This window comes from Phascolarctos cinereus, unplaced genomic scaffold, assembly GCF_003287225.1.
Source record: "Phascolarctos cinereus isolate Bilbo 61053 unplaced genomic scaffold, phaCin_HiC Scaffold_5;HRSCAF=322, whole genome shotgun sequence".
Classification (NCBI taxonomy): Eukaryota; Metazoa; Chordata; class Mammalia; order Diprotodontia; family Phascolarctidae; genus Phascolarctos; species Phascolarctos cinereus.
The window spans coordinates 92,460,605-92,479,347 of record NW_027555958.1 but is presented as its reverse complement, the minus strand read 5'-3'; the positions used below and the strand labels follow the sequence as shown (position 1 = coordinate 92,479,347).

The window sequence follows — 18,743 nt, the reverse complement described above, 5'->3', positions numbered from 1 at the left end:
GATAGAGCAGTAAGCATGGAATCAAAAGGGCCTGAGTTCAAATCCAGACTCAAACACTTATGACCTATGTAACCTTGGGCAAGTCACATCACAACTCTGTCTGCTTCAGTCTCTTCCACTAGTAAATGGAAATTACCAAAGCACCTATCCTCCAGGGCTGGTGTGAGGATAAACTGAGATGACGTTTGGAAAGCACTTAGCATTAGGCCTGGCTCATAGTAAATGTTTCCTTCTTTCCTTCTTCGGATGACACAAGGGTTCTTGGTTTTCTAAAAGAGATCCAAATAAAGTCTTGAAGCACTGAACTCTACTGAAAGTAGAGCAGTCTCTCTGGTTCATGCAGTGCTTGAGTTTGGGGCCCCAGATGAGGTGACATTTTCCCTAGCTATTTCCCTTACGTTCACTTCCTTCTCCTTTGTGGTTTCCCTATCCATATTGAGCATGAAAGTGCTCAACTCCAAAGCCAACGTCAGTGGGGCCCAAGTGGCACTGGCTGACCATAAAGATGATTGTTTCTGGTGCTGGAGACATCAGGCGTACCAAAATGGCAACATGCTATTACATGAGATACAAATTCATCGCCCAACAGCCTTCTTAATGGCAAAAACAGCTGTAGCCCAGGATGGCATTACTGGCGATAGAATGGCTTCAAATGTTTCCATCATCAGAGAGCTGGTAAAACGAGTGAATTTCTATATCTCTGAAAGTCTATACCCTTGAATAATGCTAGAAGAATCTAAAGCCACAGAAACAAAGGTATTTGAAGATTTAGATCAAGTCAAAAGAAGCAAGGAAATAGAGAAATACTTACAGATGTGGTCAGAACATCTCTGCATACTAAAGTTAATGCTGAACTAAATGACCTATTGACAGAGGCAGTGGTAGACTGTTTTGGTGAATAGGAAACCAGGTGAAGCTATTGATCTTTTCACGTCAGGGATTGTGAAGATGAAACATAAATCAATACTGACGTAATGTTGACCAAAGGATTAATTCTGGACCATGGTGCTTGATATCCTGATATGAAGAAAATAGTAGAAGATGCTTACAACCTTATTTGACTTGTATCATTAGAATATGAAAAAAGAGAAGTGAATTCTGGATTTTTTTTATAAAATATGGCAAAACTAGTAAAAGTAGAAAGGAGATTCATTATAGAATAATATAATACAACCAAAGGATTTGTTGTTATTAATCAAAAGGGAATGGACTTGTTTTCTTTAGATGCTCTTGCAAAAGAAGGTATAATGGCCCTGTGCAGGGAGGAAATATGGAAGCTAACTCTTGCACATGGTAGAATGGCTATGAATTCTCTTGACCAAAAATTCCAAGTGACCGGGACATATAAGACTTGTCTATGAGCACACACTGCGAGAAGAGAAATTCACCTTGAAAAATATGGCAACCCTCAATCTGTCACATTGCTAACAAGGGACCAAATAAGCCCACACTTACACAACAAGGACATAGTAAGAGATGGTCTGAGAGCTATCAAGAATGCTATTGAAGATGGCTGTGTGGTTCCAGGTGCTGGCATAGTGGAAGCAGCCATAGCTAAAGCTCTCATTGAGCCCAATAAGCACACTGCAAAACGGCCCAACTTGGAGTCCAAGCTCTTGATAATGCATTGTTCATTATTCCCAAGGTTCTTGCTCAGAACTCGAGTTCTGACATTCAAGAAACACTAGTTAAGGTACAGGCTGAACATTCAGAATCAGGACAACTTGTTGGTATCTATTTGAACATAGGTGAGTCGGTTATTGTGGCCAAAGCTGGCGTTTGGGCCAATTACCGTGTAAAGGAAGAGCTGCTTCACTCCTGACCTGTGATGGCCACCAATATTCTCCACATTGATGAGATCATGCAAGTTGGAATGTCTTCTCTGAAAGGTTAAATCGAATCATATGTTTCCATTGTAATCAAGGAAATCATGAAGGCCCTACAGAAAGAAACTCAAAGTGGCTTTCCAAAGGATTTTCAAAAGAATAATTTATTTTTCTTACAGTTGTAATAAACCTAGCTCCTAAAAGTAAAATTATTGGCACCTATTCAAATGTAAGGTCCTAAAATTGATTACTTTTTTACACTGTATTTATTTTAATTTTTTTAATGTATGTATTTTTAGGCAGCTAGTGGATAGATCCACTTAGTGGATAGAGTGCTAGGCTTGGAATCAGAAAAACTCATCATCATGAATTCAAATCTGGCCTCAGACACTTACAAGCTGTGTGACCCTAGGCAAGTCACTTAACTCTGTCTGCCTCAGTTTCCTCATCTGTAAAAGTGAGCTAGAGAAGGAAATGGCAAACCACTCCAGTATCTATACCAAGAAAACCCCAAATGGGGTCATAGAAAGACATGACTGAAATGACTGAACACCAACAGATTTGTTTTTATTTTTCAATTTACTTTTTTTAAATGTATTTTAATTACATTGATTCATAAGCTACAGTCATTTTTACACGCATATACACACACACACACACACACAAGAATATAGCACAAGTTCATTATACTCATAAATAAGAGATAACACTATAGCCAAGGACTTCAGCTAGAGCTGGAAGTAGAAATAAAATCCAGAGCCATGTTCCCACCCAGTGAGATTGTACATGGTAGCATATGATGAAAGTATACAACCACTGACCATAACATATCCAACAAAGACTAGCAGGGATCAATCAGGCCTTATAGGAGCAGAACTATAATGTCACCAGAAGACATCAGTGGCCCTGAAATACTGGAGGTATGAGGTTCCCCTCCTACCTGTACCCTGGCTACATTTCCTACTGTGTCTACTCTTCCTATTGAAGGTGTGTATTTTCATTAGAGAGTTTGACCAAAGAATATGGGAGAAATGTTTTACTGCTACTTACCTTACTGTGTTGTTTCATTAAATGGCTTTACTTTGACCTAATTTTATCTCTGGGCTGACTATGAAAAATAAACTCATGAGTAGAGAAGGGAATAAGCAGTTATTAAGAAACTTCTATGTGCAAGGCACTGTGCTAAGTACTTTACAAATATTATAGCATTTGATTCTCACAACAGCCCTGTCCAGTAGGTGTTATTATCCCCATTTTACAGATGAGAAAACTGAGGCAGAGGATAAGGGACTTGCCTGAGTCAATCAGCTAGTAAAGGTCAGATTTAAATTAAAGTGTTCCTCACTCCAGGCCCATCACTCTATCACTGCTCCACTTAGCTGCCTCTTAGTAGATATTTGTGAACTATGGTTTTGAGTGGATGTAGATGAATAGGCTGGGCACCTACCTAGGTGGCCAAGTGGATAGGGTGCTGGGCCTGGAGGAAGGAAGACTATTCTTCCTGAGTTCAAATCTGGCCTCAGACACTTACTAGTTGGGTGATCCTGGGTAAGTCACTTAACCCCATTTGCCTTTAACTGAAGATAAAGTTTCTTCATCTGTAAAATGAGCTGGAGAAGAAAATGGCAGACCACTCCAGTATCTTTGCCAAGAAAACCCCAAATGGGGTCTCACAGAGAGTCAGATAGGACTGAAAAAAAAATGGCTCAACAACAACTATAAGACCCATAGGCTCCCTTGACCCTAGGGTAGTGTCCTCTGGGTCGCTCTGTACAGTAGAAGATGGAAAGGGTGCCTGCAGGTGCTACGCAAAATAACCTAGAGGGACGGTAAGGATGCTGGAAGCTGATTAGATCCAAAAAGGCCTAGTGTGGTAAGTAGCGCTTCGGCTGAGCTTTGAAGGAAGGGATTCCAGAACACAGAAGTGAGTGGAGAGTCTTAGAGGACAGCCCATACAAAGGCAAAATGCTCTGTGTAGGGAATGGTAATTAGTCCAGTCTGGCTAAGAAGTGTCATAAAGTGGAGTAAAATGCAATAATCCCAGAAAGGTAGCCTGGAGTTGAATTGTAAAATACTTTGTGCCAAACAAAGGAATTTATCCAAGAAGCAGTAAGGTGATACTAGAATTTCTTGAACAGAGGAGAAACATGGTCAGACATTCTTTAGGATGTTCAGTTCTTGGTGGTGCAATGGTTAGAGTTTTGCACTCTGTAGTCAGGAAGACCTGAGTTTAAATTCAGCTCCAGACACTTACAATCTGTGTGATCCCAGGCAAATCACTTAACTTCTGTCTGTCTCAGTTTCCTCATGTGTACAATGGGGATAATAATAGCACCTACATCAATGGTTGTTACGAGGATAAAATGAGGGAATATTTTTAAAGTGCCTTGCAAACTTAAAGCACTATATAAATGCTAGCCATCAATACTGATTATCGTTATTATTATTATTATTATTATTATTATTATTATTATCTCATAAGAATGGATCAGAGAATGGAGAGGCTTCAGACAAGGAGACAAAGTAGGATGCTATAGCAATCTCCAATTCATAGTCAGGGATACAAACATAGCTGTACTATGCTTTATTACATCAGCATCTTTAAGGCCTATTCAGATGTGTATATAAGGCTCTGTACTCTCATACAAAATGGTGCCAGACTGGTTTTGGGTTTTTTTGAGTTATTGTATCTGCTTGTTACAATTCTAATCTCTTCCCTCACTGACAGGTTTTGGGTGTAATTTTATTGCTGTCAATGGATCTGTCCCTGGCAGTGCTAACTCCATTCCCATTTTCTAATTTATTATTTCTAATATTTTATTTGTTAGAAAGTCAATAAATCATCTTGTTACAATAATGTCTAAAGTAAGAACAAGTAAGAGGACAGAGTCAAGATCTAAGGAATTTTCCTATAAGTAAAATGAATGAGCTTTTAGTATGGTGACTTTGTAAATTATTTTGAAAGCTCCCAGATCTTTTTTTTTTACTTTCTTTCCCATTTTAAATTGTGTCATGGGTACCTGAAATCACCAGAAAAGCAAGATATTATATTGCTCTTGTCAAGATCTCAATACCGGTTTTTGGGGGACATCATCTGTAAAATAAGCACCAATTGGGTGTTGCCTCAGTCAAACTGAGACCTGTTAAAGACCTTAGCTCAAAAAGGCCAAAGTCTCCCAATGCATCTAGGGCCATCTCCTGTTGTCCTGATCTATATCTGGCCACTGGACCCAGATGGCTCTAGAGGAAAAAGTGAAGCTGGTGATTTTGCATAGCTCTACCTCATTTACATCTGATTCACTCTCATGTCGTGACATCACTTCCCCAATGTCATGGTCCTCTTTGAGAAAGAAGGACAAACAACAACATGAGCTGGAGAAGGAAATGACAAACCACTCCAGTATCTTTCAGAAGAAAACCCCAAATGGGGTCACAGAGAATCAAACATGTCCCAAAACCAAAACTTCCGTAGTGGGAAAAGTGCTGAACCTGAAGCCAGGTTAATAACACAATGTATTTGTTAATTAGTTTATTGATGAGTTTAAATTAATGCATTATTAGTGAATTTAAATCCTACCCCTGATACTTACTAGCTGCATGACCATTAGCAAATGTCTTAACCTCTCTAAGCCTCAGTTTCCTCATCTGTAAAGTAAGGATAACAATACCTATGGCAGCTACCTCACACCATTGTTTTGAGGCTCAAATATTCAAACCTTAAAGTGCTATGTAAGTGTCAGTTATTATTTTAAAGTGAAGTTATTCTAGGGCCTTATTATTCTTACCTCAAGCCCTGCTCTTCTCCTATTCTAGTTTGTAATTTCTTGATCGGTCTCAATCATGAACTGAAAGTGACCGATGCCACTGAAAGCAATGTCTTACACTGAGAAGGAATAATGGTGCAGAGGATGGTTTCATGGTGAGTCCATGGGCATGGCATCACAGAGAACATTGGGTCTGGTTGTCCATTCCCCAGAACGTGGACCATGCCTCCATGGGAATGGGGGTTGGAGAAAGGACGCCATGGTTATAGGGACCTAATGGTGGCAGCCCAGGGTGGTTGCAGCCATTGCAGGACCTCAAGGCAAGGTCCCTCCCAACTCACACCAGATGGGAGCACCCTGGGGTGGAGTCCTATTCTACCTGTGTAAGTTATAGCTGTATTGCTAATGAGATCACAACTTATGGTATTATACTAGCATTGAGGTATCTAAGTGGCCTAGTGGATAGAGCCCTGGACCTGGAGTCAGGAAGACACATTCAAATCCAGCTTCAGATACTATCTGTGTGACCTTGGCCAAATCACTTAACCTCTGACTGCCTCAGTTTCTTATCCATAAAATGGGAAGAATAATAGCACCTATCTCCCATGGTTGTTGTGAAGATAAAGAGAAATATTTGTAAAGTGCTTTGCAAACTTTAAATCTCTGTATAAATGCCAACTATTATTATGATGCAGGCAATGTTTCTATTTTCACTAAATGGTCCAATTATCAGTAATAGCAACTTCATTAGCTTCACTTAGCCCATTTCAGTTTGTGGATGGAACTTTGAACTTATATGTGGACTTTCTGTTAATCCGTTTCATCTATAAAGTTGCAATATGCTCCATATCCCAGACATCAGGCCAGACTGATCTGATGTGGGACCTGTGAGGGTGTGCATGCACTTCCATGGATTGACTGACTTCTCTAGCATATGGTTGGCATTATGCAGGCCTTATTTTAGGGTTATTTATGCATGAACAATCATTGAAAATAAATAAGGAACTCAAGTACACTTTGATCAAGTGCCTCAAACTAACAGTCATTGATAAAAATGTAAACAGGGTCAGCTCCCTCATCACAAGGGGTACTAGTTAAAGGCTCCAGGGGCAGCTCGCTGGGGACAAGGACTAGGTCTAACACATCTTTATATACCCTTCAGTGCTTTATGTGCAAATATGCATTGATTGAAGAGATAAATTGTTTCTGAAGGCAAAACCCTGGTGTGGGTGCTTTTGTGGATGGGAAAGAGAAAGAAGAAAGGAAGGAGGCTAATTGCTATTTCAGTTGGGTAAGAGATACTAAAAAATATGCCTTTTCTGCTTTCGTAGATAATTCATTTCCAGTTAATGGCAGACTCTAAAGAAAGAGGCTATAGCCTCTGAATTTGCCAAGGAGATTCAATCAGATTTGCTACAGGCAAAGAGGGTCATCCTGATGAGAATGGTTGACATAATAGAAAATTTCTGCTTTGCATTTTTTTTTAAAGGCAATGGGGTTAAGTGACTTGCTCAGGGTCACACAGCTAGTGAGTGTCTGAGACCTGATTTGAATTCAGGTCCTCCTGACTCCAGGGCTGGTGCTGTAACCTCTTCACCACCTAGTTGCCCCCTCTGCTTTGTATTTTAAAGGGCCTCTCTCCCCAGTTTTTGTTAGGACAATGTTTGGGGTCTGCCCCATTGAAACTCAGCTCAGAAAATAGAGTCCTAAGGGATTATTCCAATGCTCCAAGAGCATCTGGATACAAGACAAAACCAGAGAACATTAAAAGTTCTGTTGTGAATGGGTTGTGTTTAAAAAAAAATGGATGGTCCTCTTTGTGCATGCCTCTTTTCCCATTTTTTGTGTTTTCATCATTGTTCGATCTGATTCTTCATGACCCCATTTGGGGTTCTCTTGGCAAAGATACTAGAATGGTTTACCATTTCCTTGTCCAGCTCATTTTACAGATGGGGAAACTGAGACAAACAGGGTTAAGTGACTTGCCCAGGGTCACACAGCTAGTTTCTGAGGTCAAATTTGAACTCAGGTCTTCCTGACTACAAGCCAGCTGCTCTATCCAGTGCACCAACCTGCTGCCCTTCTCCCGCCATACGGGAACTTTAATCTATCCAAGGTACTCTACTGCCTCACTGAAATCCCTCATGCTCCTAAAATTCTAGAATTTTTTGATTCTACAAACTAAAGAACTAGAATTCAAATGTATTGTTTTATGCAGTTTCAAAAACTTTGGATCACCCAATCTTAAATGGAGGCATACCTCAGGGACCTGACAGCCATGTCTTGTTCTATATTTAAAACATCCAGCATGACAGGTCTCTTTAGAGCAGAGGTTTTTAACTCGTGGTCCATGAACTTATTTTTTAAATATTTTGGGGGACAGCTAGGTGGCGCAGTGGATAGAGCACCAGCCCTGGAGTTAGGAAGACTTGAGTTCAAATCCCGTCTCAGACACTTGACACTTCCTAGCTGTGTGACCCTGGGCAAGCCACTTAACACCAATTGCCTTGCCAAAAAAAAAAAATTTTTTTCAATAAAATTGGTCATCTTTATTATCCTCTGCATTTTGTTTTGTGCACTTAAAAGTATTTTTCTGAGAAGAGAAACAGGCTGCAACAGAAGGCCAATGGGGTCCATGACAAAATGAAGGTTAAGGTCAACTTTGCCTTAGATTGCTTTTGAAGGAGTTGTTGCACTTAACTGTGATGTGGACATTAAGTATAAAGTTCCTTCCAGGAGATCTTAGTCCCTGTTTACCAATGCTTATTCATTCATTCACTCACCCATTCATTTATCCCTGTTGCTGAATTCTTCCTTAGGGCTTATAATTTGTTTTAGTCTATTCTACTTCTAACTCCAGATGGGGCTAAGTTCTGTCTTTTAATTCTTTGGATCTCTGAGAAAATGGGGTCATGACCACATATCTAGCCCTCCCCCACTTTGGTTTCAAATAGGAAAAAAATATAACAATAATAGCTAATATTTATATAATGTTTGTGGACACTATGTGCCAGGCACTATGCTAAGAATGTAACAAATATTATCTCATTTGATCCTCACAACAACCCTTGGAGGGGGTGCTATTATTATCTCCATTTTACAGAAGAGAAAATGGGCATACAGAGGTAAAGTAACTTAACCAGGATCACACAGCTAGTGTCTGAGATGAGATTTGAATTCAGGTCTTCCTGACTCCAGGCCCCTGTGCCACCTAGCTGCCTCTGTCCTGTTAGTCATTGCTACACAGTTATTGATATCCTCCCTCGGCCTATGTCCCCTGAGCTCAGTCCATGTAAAACCGATCTAGTTTTTTTTTTCCTGGTTACAGACATTCAGTTTTTTTCTCATGAGATTATAGGATTTAGAATGGAAAGGAACCTTAGATGTTATCTCCAGCCCTTTCATCTTCCACTTTACTCCCTGACAAAGACTCTTTCACCCAGTGATGCTGCTCTCCTGGAGGTCCACAAACAAGATGCTCCATCTCTTGACTCAGCATTCTCTCTGTCTCCATGCCTGGAACACTCTCTCCTCAGTTCCAACTACTGACTTCCTTGGCTCTCTTTAAGCCTCAACTAAAATCTCTCTTTCTACAAGATGACTTCCCCAACTCCTCATAACTCCAATACCTTCTCTCTACTATCTCCTATTTGTTCTGGATATAGCTTGCTTTGTATGTATTTGTTTGCATGTTGTCTTCCCTTTCCCCCATTAGAATGTAAGCTCCATGAGGGCAGGGACTATCTTTGGCCTCTTTTTGTATCCCCAGTGCTTAGCATGGTGTCTGCCACTTTGTAGGTCCTTAATAAATGTTGATTGATTGATTAAGATGAGGAAACAAGCCCAGAGGGGGTAGCTACATGGAGCAGTGGATAGAGCACCGGCCCTGAAGTCAGGAGGACATGAGTTCAAATCCGGCCTCAGACCAAACACTTGACATTTATTAGCTGTGTGACCCTGGGCAAGTTACTTAACCCCAATTGCCTAAAAAAAAAAAGGAACCAAACCCAGGGAATTAGAGTTACCAAGGTAGGTAGGTGATGCAGAGGATGGAGTGCTAGGCCTAAGAGTCAAGAAGACCTGAATTCAAAGCCAGCCTTAGACACTTACTAGCTGTGTGACCTTGCACAAGTCACTTAACTCCTATTTGTTTCAGTTTCCTCATCTATAAAATAAGGATAATTTTACCTACCTCTCAGGGCTGTTGTGAGGATCACATGTGATAATAATTGTAAAGCACTCAGCACAGTGGTTGGCACATAATAAACATTAATTAAATGTTAGCTATTATTAGTAGTTTTGTCATCAATTATTATTATTGACCAACATCATATGGGATATCAGTGGCAGAAAAATAATTTGAACCCCACTCTGATTCCAAAACCAGTGGTCTTTCCACTACACCTCTCAGTTTCTTTATGCTACAGGTCACATCTCCATTAACACTTTCTGGCTGCTACATCTCCATCCTCTCCCAAGTAGCTCCCATATAACTTTTAGTCTTTTAGAACTGAATAATTGGGGTTAGATTTAGTGTCCTTCTTTTTCAAGCTTTTCCCTCAGCACTTCACCCTCTATGAAAGCTATTCTACTTTCTCTCAAGCTCCTTTCTGAATCCAGAATTGCATTTAAATTCTTAATTCTTAAAACTCTTATCAGCACACCACCACCATCCTGTGATTAGCCCTTCTAGTCAAGCCTAAAGATTCCTCCTTAAAGGGGTGGTGCTGGCTGGTTAGATTGGGCTATTTATTCACCAAGAGAGGGAGGAAGGGAGCAGGTACATAGAAACAAGAATGACTGAAGAATCCATGAGTACAATCCTTAACACCAAAGGAATTCTACCTATTCCTATATTTAACCTCATTTAACCAACTCATTGTGTATTTGGAGGTATCTGGGGCCTGCTTGACCCAGACTGGTGCATTTATACAAGGTTCCAACTCTCTTTTTTATATCTTTATCTACCATTCCCTTTCCTGTGAAATACTTTCCTTATCTAACCTAAGTTGCTGCAGAATACTGCTGGTTGGTTATGTACCCTAAGCAGACCTAAAGGTTATGAAAATCAAAACTGTACCCCAGAAATGTGAATCTGGTATCAGCAACAGTAGATTCCTTCATATGTTAATAAATCTCTTCACTTTCAATTTGACTTATCTTTGACACCTAGTCATTGGACCGACAATAACAGGTATGTCTCTCCCAAGAGGTGGAGAGAATGGACCAGCAAAGTTATGTGTCTGCCTTCATCTCTCAGAACTAGAACTCAAGGGTGACAGAGAGGGGGAAGCATAACTCTCTTTGTATCCTTTTTTGTGAGTGAATGTCCCACTGAAGGCGTGAATGTTATAAATACATCTTTTAGGAATATTAGAGGTATGTGAGACTCTCTTTCTATGGGAGTGACTTGAGATCTCAAAACCATTTAGGGAAGACTCCTTTCCCTGAAGCCATGTAACTTAAGTACACATCAGCACACTTAAAAGTGTACACACATCTTGTTGGTTAGTTTTGCTAAACTGTTTTTCCCATCTTTTTTTTAATTTTTTGTTACAAGGAAAAATAGATTGAGCAATGTAGGTGATGTAAAAAAAAAGATAATAAAATTTTAAAAATAAAATACATTTTTGGGGAAAGTTTGCATATAAACTTCTTAAAATACTTAAGACCAGACGTTTTTGCCACAAACACACACAAATCAGTTCTACACACATTCACTGAATACTAACTGTATGCAAGGCACTATAGTAATCTGGAGGGACAGAGATGAATAAGATATAGCCCCTTGCCTCAAAGGGCTAAGAATCTGTCAATCAATAAATATTTATTAAACACCTACTATGTGCCAGGCACTGTACTAAGTGCTGGAAATATAAAAAGAGGAAAAAAACAGTCCCTGCCCTCAAGAAGTTTACAATCTAATGAGGGAGACAACATGCAAACAAATATATACAAGCCATATGGAGAATAAACAGGAAATAATTAATAAAGGTAAGGTGCTAGAAGTAAATGGGGTTGGGGAAGGCTTCTGGCAAAAGATGGGACTTTAGATGAAACTCAAAAGAAGCCAGGGGTGTCAGTGGTTGGAATGGAGAAGGGAAAGTATTCCAGGCACAGAGGACAATCAGAGAAAATGCTCAGAGTGGAAAGATGGAGTGTCTTGTTCATGGAACAGCCAGATATGACATTTTTACAAATAAATATAGTGAAATTAGAGTATGAAAGTGCCTAAGAGAGGTTCCACCAAAGTGCTCTGAGACTTTAAAGGAAAGCTTAACAGACTTAACACAAGTCAATATGCAACAAGTTACAGCTGCATGAAGCTAAAGTATGTAAATACTACCGAGTATTGAGGGGAGTTTAAGCAGGTAGGCAAGATGGGGCTAAATAGGAGTGCTCATAGAACAAGACACTTTTGAGACAGGGGAGGAACACAGTCTGGTTATGGACAGAGAGATTTCGTGCTGGTTAAGGTTTAGAGCCAGAAGCCAGTGGTTCTCAAACTTTATGGTGTCGGAACACCGTTAAAAATGATTAAGGACTCCCCCAAGAACTTTTATTGACATGGTATATATCTACTTTCATTTATATTGGTTATATCTATCTACATTACTGTATTCTAAATTAAAATATCTAGGTATTATTACAAAAATAGTTTTTAACCTCAAGGGTCCCCTGAAAGAGTATTGGAGACCGCAGAAGTCCTCAGATCACACTTTGAGAACCACCACCAGAAGCACAAGCCATATAAGAGTTAGAATTTGTCGTTCTTCAGTCATTTCAGTCCATGACCCCTTTTGGAGTTTTCTTGGCAAAGACACTGGAGTGATTTGCTATTTCCTTCTCTGGCTCATTTTGCAGATGAGAAATTGAGGCAAACTGAGTTAAGTGACTTGTCCAAGGTCACACAGCTAGTAAGTGTCTAGGGCAGAATCTGAACTCAGGAAGGTGAGTCTTCCTGGTTCCAAGCCCAGTGTGTCACCTAGCTGCCCCTTCATATAAGAGTTAGAAAGCTGAGAGTAAAATACAATGCCCAGGAGAAGAAAAGAACCTCAAGTTAACTTGGGATCAGTTGATATAGGGTTCTCATGAGTAGGAGGCTAGATTTCTGATCTGCACAGGAAAGATGAGGTAGGACAGAGGGAAAAAGCTAGAACAATGGTCTCAAAAGTGGGTACTGCAGCATAGCCCCAAAAAGTGAGTGATCAGCCATGGGAATATGGATCACATCTTATCTTCCTCTTAAAGCCAAATGTTCTGTGTGACCCTGAGAAAGTCACTTAACACCCATTGCCTAAAAATTTTTTTTTAAAATTTTTTTGAAAAAGCCAAATGTTTATCTGCAATACAACACATACTTTTCACTCATTGTGGCCCAGTGCACTTTTGCTCCGTCCCCTTGGGCCCCTTTGCAATTTTTTAACCTTCCCACTTCTGTAGATGTCATTTATATGACTATATCTTATAGTCATTTATATGGCTATATCTTATTCATCTTTGTGCCTCCAGACTACCATAGTGATTTGCATAGAGTTAGTGCTCAGTAAATGTGCGTAGAACTGATGTGTATATGTGACAAAAAACGTCTGATCTAAAGTATTTTTAAAAGTTTTATGGGGAATGTTCTTGGAATTTCTGCTTTTTAGGAATACAATGTTCATTCAGAAATGTGCATTTCTTTGTGCTAGTTTGGTTAGTATTCAGAATATTAGAGTTTCCCTAAGGAATGGTAGTACCCACAATGCAAGTCCCCACCAAAAAGCAAATAAACAAACAAAAAAAAAAAACCTGAAAAAAAAAGTTTTATGGGGGCAGCTAGGTGGCAGAGCGGATAGACCGCTGGCCCTGAAGTCAGGAGGACCTGAGTTCAAATCCGGCCTCACACCAACCACTTGACAGCTACTAGCTGTATGACACTGGGCAAGTCGCTTAACCCCAATTGCCTAATAAAAAAAAAGTTTTATGGAAAATAACGAAGGCAAGATATGCAACTACAACCTAAGCAGGACAGACAGAAGCAGCTGGACAGAAAAATCCTCTTCCTCCCCAACCCCAAAGTGACCACCTCCTGCCCCACAGGTATTTCCTAGGCTTGGAAACAGCCCCTTGGAGAGTGGGCTCTGTGCTTCAGGGCAGTGATTGGTGAAAAAGAGCCCAGTCCTGTCCATTTTCATTTTGTATCCAACTGAGTAAGTCAAACAGAATAGGCAGGCATGGGAAAGTTTCAATCTTCCCTGTAGATCTCGTTTTCTTCCCCTCTCCTTCGCCAACCTACTCTTCTTCCAAACCGGTTTGTCACTCAGTCACACAGTTTTGCAACCTCATTGCCATGCTCAACTTCCCAGTTCTCCCTGGTTCCAAATATCTAAGCAATTGCCCAATCTTGTCACTTTCTGTGTCCATGATATTTCTCACATCTATCCCCTTCTCTCTGCTCCCATGACTACCACGTACATAAGGCTCTCATTACTTCCTGCCTGGACTATGGAGATAGCTTCCTTCTCTTTTTTTTTTTAAATCACCCAGTCAGTATATATTTATTAAGCAATGGCTATGTGCCAGGCACTGTGCAAAGTGCTGGGGACACAAAAAGAGGCAAAATAAGGTCTCCGCTCTCAAGGAGCTTATAATCTAGCGGGGGAAACAACACGCAAACATCAATTGATTTAAGATATCTTGGTTCGTAGCTTTTTTGGAAATGTTCGTTCTTTTTTTAGTTGTTTTTTTTTATTTTACTTATTAATTTATTTATTTTTTAGTTTTCAACAGGCACTTTTATTAGATTTTGAGTTCCAAATTTTTTCTCCCTTCCTCCCCTCCCCCCACCATTTCAATAGCTTCCTAATCAGTCCCCTGGTCTCATGTCTCTCCCTGCTCCAATCCAACCTCAATATAACCAACCACCAAAGCGGTTTTCCTAAAGCACAGATCTAACCATGTCACCCCATTACTCAATAAACTGCAGTGGCTCCCTATTACTTCAGGATCAAATATAAACCTCTCTTCTATGTAAAGTTCTTCACAACCTGACCCAACCCTACCTTTCTAGACTAATTATAACTTCCTCCCTTTCCTGCGGGGCAGTTTATAGAACTCCAGGCCTGGAATCAAAAAGACTCATCTTCCTAGGTTCAAATCTGGCTTCAGACACTTACTAGCTGTGTGACTCTGGGCAAGTCACTTAATCCTGTTTGCCTCAGTTTCCTCATCTGTAAAATGAGCTGTAGCAGGAAATGGCAGACCACTCCAGTATCTCCACCAAGAAAATAACAAATGGAGTCACAGAAAGTCAGACACGACTGAAAAACGATAGAACAACAATTTTTTCTTCTATTCTCTAGTCCAGTCAAGTTGACCTTCATGCTGTTCTTTTCATTCGAACAAAAACACAACTAGAAGATATAAACACCAATTAAGGTACAATCCTATTCATTAAGAAAAATCACATAAACTAATGGATTTATACTGATAACTTTCTGCTAAATTGAAATTAGAGAGAATTCACTTTTGCCTATTGTTTTTGCATTGTGAATGGTGGCTATCTATACACAGAGAAACATGACACCTATTGAAAATATTATGATAGGGGCAGCTAGGTGGTGCAGTGGATGGAGCACCTGGATTCAGGAGGACCTGAGTTCAAATCCGGCCTCAGAACATGACACTCACTACCCATGTGACCCTGGGCAAGTCACTTAACCCCAAATGCCTCACCCCTCAAAAAAAATACTGTTATATTCACTGACTGTTGTGATCTATTACTAATAGCTAAAATTTGTACAGTACTTCCTATGTACCAGGTACTATGCGAAGCACTTCACAATTATTATCTCATTTGATCTTCACAACAACCCTGGTAGACACTATTGTTATCCCCATTTTACAGATGAAGAAATGAGGCAAACAAGTGAACTTGCCTAAAGTCACCCAGCTAATAAGTATCTGAGGTCACATTTGAACACAGGTCTTCCTGACTCCAGGAAGCCTATTCACTAACAGTGTTCTATTCACTGCATCATCACCTAACTGACCCTATAACTTCCTTGTTGCATGGGGTTCTTTTCCACCCCCAACCAAAAAAAAAAAGATCTTAAAAAAAGGGGGGGACAGTGGATAAAGCACCAGCTCTGGAGTCAGGAGGACCTGAGTTCAAATCCCACCTCAGACACTTGACACTTACTAGCAGTGTGACCCCTGGGCAAGTTACTTAACCCCATTGCCTAGTCAAAAAAAAAAAAGGAAAAGGAAAAAATGTGCCTACTTGGCTAGCTTCACTGCTCAAATTAATTTAATAATTAATTAACAGTTATTACCTACAAGTCTGCTTCATCCCCCCAGGACATAAGCATATTCTCTGAAAGGGTTTTTGTGCCATTATTCGAAAATTGCTTATTTTATTTTTATCTCATCTTTTAAAATTTCTTTTGTGCATCTTTTGTAATTATATGTATAAATACATGAAAATAACATTATATTTATATATGTATAACATAGTACATGTAAATAATTTATAAATATATATATATACATATATACATATTTGAGGCTGCTGCTAATTTTTTTAACTGATAGAAATATATAGTTAATATAGTAGGGGGACCACTGAACAAGAGGACAAAAAAGCTGGCCAAGAGGCTATTACAACAGTCCAGACTCTTGGGGATTAGGTTCTAGACAAGTCTAGTTGTGGAAATAGGCAGATCTTCAAGGTATAGCAGAGGACAGATCAACAGGAAGTGATGATAGACAGGATTGTTCCCCTGTATTGGAGTATTTTTCATAATTATGGTTTCTTTTGATACCTTGTTGGCTAGCACTACTCTCCAGTCATAATGGAGAAAACAGTCTCCTTCCCAGCCCAGCAGCTCCCAGCACTGGGGGGAGAAGGGAGAATTCCAGGAAGCAAAGGCATTGGTGGAAACCTATGGGAATTGAGAGGAACCCTGGCAGAAGGCACCCAGAATTTTTCAAAGGGGAAACTAAGCAAACCTACACTGCAAATCCACAAGTTCAGTCCTGTTTTTCTCAGTCGCTCCTGGGGCCTCCTCTGCAAGAACTAGGGGTTATCCCCTGAGGCCTCAAAGCCCAGTGAGAGCATCTGGCATCCAGGGAAAGCTATACAGTGAAGAGCTAAGCCCTGGGAATGGGCCATGGAAGGAAGAGCCAAGAATCCATCTAAAGCCAGAGAAATATCACAGACTTTCAGCTCATTAGACAGCAGCCTGCATTTTTTTGCCACCTCTACAAATATTTGTGGATGACTCCTGCACATTGGAGGCTGATGATAAGCTCTTAAGCAACAGACAAATAGCCATCTACACCTCTCCTCCCCTCGGAGGATTATAACTAACAAGGGCTCATAGAGCTTTTCCATCTACAGCTGCAAAGGGGAAGCCATCTAGTCCAGCCCTTTGTTTTACAAATTAGGAAAACAAGGTCCTAAGAGGACTCACCTCCACCTTTTAGAATCCTCATTTTTCCTTCAAAACTCAGCTGAAACATCACTTTCTACATGAGACCATTCCTGACACCCCCCCTCCACAAGATGCTAGTGGCTTCTCATCTTGCGTTTACATATTTATTTCATACACTTCTGCATAGTTCTATAGTACTCCCTGTGGAATATTCTCCCAACTCACACACATTCACAGGGCACAGAGACAGAGGCTGGTGACCATATTACATCTGACTCTAAGGGCAACCCTGCTGTTTGCTATACTTCAAGTACAAGCGACGACCCAAGATCACACAGATGGTTAAGCGGCAGAGTCTAGGTCCCCCAACTCCAAATCTAGCATTCTCTTCACTGCATTATGCTGCCTCCTTCTCTCTGGAACAATATCAACAAAATATGTAGAAAAATCTTCCCAGAATCTTTTGTTAGGCTAAAGGAGAAGTTTTGACAAGATCAGAAATGTCTTTGTCAAAACTTCCCCTTAGCCCGAACAAAAGATTAATCATCCATAGACAAGGGCAATACCTCAAAAGAAAATTTCAGTGACCTTTCAAAAAGAAATGAATGAGGAACAAAAATAAATGAGTACAATAGCCATGTGCTTCTCTTAGTATTGCTTAGTATAGCTACCTCTTACAATCATCTCTAATTGCTCCCCCAGAATCCAGTCTTTTCCCATTCCAGTCTATCCTTCATCCAGCAGCCAAAGCGATTTTCTTAAAGTACAAGTCTAATCATGATACCCCACCACTCAACAAATTCCAGTGGCTACTCATTACTTTTTGAGTCAAGTACAAATGCCTTTATTTGACATTTAAAGCCTCACCTCCACCTTTTAAAATCTCTAATTATTTCCCTCAAAGCTCAGATAAACATCACTTTCTATATGAGGTCATTCCTGATTCCTCCCAGATGCTAGTAGCTTCTTAGCTTGCATTTACATATTTATTTCACATACTTCTGCTTACGTTTATATATATATATATATATATATATATATACACATACACACATACATGTATATATGTGTATATATGTATATATGACATATATATGTATATATACATATATATGTGTGTATATATGTATATATGACATATATGCATATATACATACATATATGTGTGTGTATATATGTATATATGACATGTATATATGCATATATATACATATATGTGTGTATATATGTATATATGACATATACATATATGTACATATATGTGTGTGTGTATATGTATATATGACATATATATATATATGAATGTATCCCTCTGGAATATTCCCCCAGCTCACATACACTCACAGGTTACATACACAGAGGGCAGTGACTACTATTACTTTTAGTTCTAAGGACAACCCTATTGGTTGCTATACTTCTAGTACTAACTTCTGAGCCCCCACAGATGTGCTTCCCTTTAACAATCAGGCAATATATTTAACCTGATTTCAGGAAGGGCATTTACTAAAAATGATACCATAAAAACAATTGATACAAATATTCTCTCTGAAAATCTAAGGCACTTTATCTCACAAATATACCCAGCATCTATGGAAACAGTACACTCAAATTTGATACAATGTTGGACACATACATATATTGAAAATATGTGTGGAGATAACGCAGAATTCCTGGTATTTGAAAGTCCTTTTTTCCTTCATAGCCAGTCTTGTTAACACATTAAATCATTAATGATT

General features: G+C 39.6%; 1 pseudogene; it reads left to right on the top strand.

The window, feature by feature from the left end:
- Nucleotides 1-505: 505 nt before the first annotated feature.
- LOC110208645 (T-complex protein 1 subunit zeta-like) lies at nt 506-1,894 on the top strand (annotated as a pseudogene).
- The last annotated feature ends 16,849 nt before the right edge of the window (nt 1,895-18,743 follow it).